The sequence below is a fragment of the Eptatretus burgeri genome, chromosome 10, assembly GCF_056783735.1.
Source record: "Eptatretus burgeri isolate ZD-2024b chromosome 10, Ebu_testis_v1, whole genome shotgun sequence".
Lineage (NCBI taxonomy): Eukaryota > Metazoa > Chordata > Myxini > Myxiniformes > Myxinidae > Eptatretus > Eptatretus burgeri.
Window position 1 is genome coordinate 11,314,927 of NC_140970.1, and position 3,528 is coordinate 11,318,454.

At 43.1% G+C, this 3,528-nt stretch overlaps 1 long non-coding RNA gene across 1 annotated transcript in view; it reads right to left on the reverse strand.

Moving 5' to 3' along the window:
* The window catches only part of LOC147017946 (uncharacterized), a 59,258-nt gene extending 58,096 nt beyond the window's left edge, over positions 1-1,162 (reverse strand). The window contains exon 1 of the long non-coding RNA XR_015062776.1: positions 645-1,162. This is a non-coding gene — a long non-coding RNA (uncharacterized LOC147017946). The remainder of the gene's footprint in view (positions 1-644) is intronic.
* Between the last annotated feature and the right edge of the window lie 2,366 nt (positions 1,163-3,528).

Genomic DNA, 3,528 nt, shown 5'->3' on the forward strand with positions numbered 1-3,528 from the left:
CAACCTGTTTCTCTTCACAACATCCATCACAGGTTCTATTCCCATCATCTTCCGCAATTTATTATTTGTCTTCCTCTCAAAGATATTCCGCACATCCACCGAACCATTTGCATTTCCACCCTTTCCAGCCTTCGTTGCTGCTCTACGTTCATTTATCCATGTCTCACTCCCATAAATCATAGCACTTCTCATACATGTAGCATACAACTTTCACTTAAACTTCAATGAAACTCCCCTCCTCGTCAGCACGCCACTCAGTTCCCGAAGCTTCTTCCATGCACATCTCACTCACAACTGTCATTGAGTCTGATCCACCTTCTCCATTCAGCATGTCTCCGAGTTAGCAAAATGGTTTCACACCTTCCAAATTCACCCCACAATGATAAAGATTTACTTGGTTGGAAATAAACAAAACACCCCATAATGATAAAAACATGTTTTTAGAATTTTTTACAAATTCATAAAAAATGAAAATCTAAAATCACTTGCATCAATAAGTAGTCAACCGCTTTGCTATGACACTCCAAATTTAGCTCAGGTGCATTCGATTTCCTTTAATCATCCTAGAGATGTCTCCACAACTTGATTGGAGTCCCCCCTGTGACCAATTCAATTGAATGGACATTATTTAGAAAGAAACACACCTTTCTATGTAAGGTCCCACAGTTGACAGTGTATGCCAGAGCAGAAACTCCACCATGAAGTCCAAAGAACTGTCCGTAGAACTCCGAGATACAATTGTGAGGCGGCATACATCTGGGGAAGGAGATAAAACAATTTCTAGAGTGTTGAAAGTTCCCAAGAGCACAACATGAGGAAACGGAAGAATATGGAACTACCTAGACTCTTCCTAGAGCTGGCTGTCTGACCAAATTGAGGATCTGGACAAAAAGGACTTTTATTGGGGAGGTGACCAAAAACCCAATGACCACTCTGATAGAACTACAGAGTTTCTTGCCTGAGATTGGAGAACTTGCCAGAAGGACAAGTGTCTGCAGCACCTCACAAATCTAGTCTTTGTGGGAGAGTGGCCAGACGGAAGCCACTCTTGAGAAAAAGGCACATGACATCACACCTGGGGTTTGCAAAAAGACATGTGAAAGACTCTGAGAGCATGAGGCAAAAGATTCTGTTGTTTGATGGGATGAAATTTGAACTCTTTGGCCTGAATGCAAAGCATGATGTCTGGCATAAACTGAGCATAGCTCATCACCCATCTAACACCATCCTGACCGTGAAGCATGGTGGTCGCAGCATCATGCTATGGGGATGTTTTTAGGGGCAGGAACTGGGAGACTTGTAAGGATAGAGGGTGCAATGAATGGAGCCAAATACGGGGAAATCTTTGAAGCAAACCTGCTTCAGAGTGCAAAAGACCTAAGACTGCGGCGAAGATTAACATTCCAATAGGAGAATGACCACAAGCGTACAGCCAAAGCAACACTGAAATGGCTTCAGAACAAGAATGTGAAAGTCCTGGGGTTTCTCAGCCAAAGCCCAGACTTTAATCCCATTGAGAATCTGTGGAAAGACTTGAAGATTGCTGCTCACCAACATTCCCTATCAAAATTGACAGAGCTTGAGCAAATCTGTATGTAAAAATGGGAGAAAATCCCCAAATCCAGATGTGCAAAGCTGCTACAGACATACTCAAGAAGACTCGAAGCTGTAATCGCAACCAAAGGCACTTCTACAATGTATTGAGTTTGGAGGTTGAATACTTTTGACGCAAGACATTTCAGCTTTTCATTTTTAATTAATTTGTAAGAATTGCAAAAACATGCTTCACTTTGTCATTATGGAGTATTTCGTGTCGGTCGGTGACAAAAAATTTAAATTCAGCCTGCAAAACAACAAAATGTGAAAAAAGTTGAGGAGTGTGAATACTTTCTGGAGGCACTGCATGTTGTCGGAATGGAATATTGAGAATAATGAGAATAAAGAAGAAGAAACAAGAGTGAGAATTGCTTTCCAATACATATCCTCTAACGGTTCCCATGAATGTTTGGGAGATAAAAATTAGTTTGCGTTTAACACACACTCAAGCCGATACCGGAACCAAAAGGAAGAAGAAGAAACTCGAACCCACCATGTTTTGTTCATCTCTCGGCTTTGCTTACTTCATATGAAAAACTACATGGTATTCATTGAATACTCACTCTGCGCAGTCTTGAGTAGGAATTGTGCAAGCCAACTCATCTGGTGGCAAATTTGTAATTGCATCGATCTAAACTCCTGAGGGAAAGGAGTACAAATTATACTTTGAAAAGTCTGTTGTAGAGTACATTCACAAGCATTTACAAAGGAGATCTTATTCTCATTTTCGAGTGTTTTCACAACTGATAAGGATGCCAGAATAGATCGCTAAAGTATAAACCAGGAGATCATTGAAACGCCAAATTGTACCGATTCTTCTTCACTTTTTTCACCAGCTGAGCACAACAAAGGCTGAAGCGATTACAATGATTCTAATTTCTAACACGAGGAAGTGACATTGTCTCTGGGCATGAGGCTTTGTTTAATTCACCATGTAAGTTGTGAGGTGGTGTGCATCATCCAAGTAATATGTACGATATCAAATGGTCATGTAACATGTGGTAAAATTTCAATTTCCTCTGTTGAATAGTTTTCGATGTACGCTCATAACACTAGAACAGCCACTGTATAACTGCTGGCAGTAAGGACCCAGTACCAAGACGTCCCGCTTTGATGCAACCTCATTTTGATCAGATGCCTGACACATGACGTCATCTTTCTTCAATTAAGTTCAGAATGGGATGAAGAAAAATTCACTTCAAATCAAATGGAAGACCAAGTAAACTGAGTACTGCATTGGAGTCATCAGGTCAGGTCAGGTATGGGAGCATGCATTGGAGCAGCGCGTCATTGTGTCCACTTTCCGCCAGTACTCCAGGGGCCTCCGTCTGGCCATCCCCCCAGGCAGATGCCTGGCCCATCCCCATCTCCTTGAGATGCTGATCAACCTGCTCTAACCAGGAGGCACGTGGTCTCCCATTGGCCGCCTCCACTCACGAGGCTCCCTCGCTAAGGGAATCTGGTGAGCAGGATCAGCATCTGGAAAACGAGCCATATTCATTACAGCCACAGCTGACACTCACAGACTACGCAAGCAACAAACCTCATTTGAGTCTCTCTCAGCAACCGCTCGTTGGATACCAATTCTGAGCAGTGAAAGCCAATGATTCTCTGAAGAGACCTGATACCAAAGGAATTAAGCCACCATCTCAGATCCCTGGTCAGAGTCCAAGTCTCACATCCGTAGAGTAAGACTGGAAGCACCAAGGACCTCAAGACTCGGACTTTCGTCCTCTCGCACAGGTACCAGCAGCGCCACACCCCATGAACCAGTGAATCCATGACTCCCCAGGCATGACCCAGATGTCTATTGACCTCTGACTCACAACCAGAAGAGACATGTGTATCACCGCCAAGGAAAGTGAATCTCTCCATGACCTCAACATCCTCGCCACAAACAGGTACAGACAAGATAACAGCATCCAAGACGTC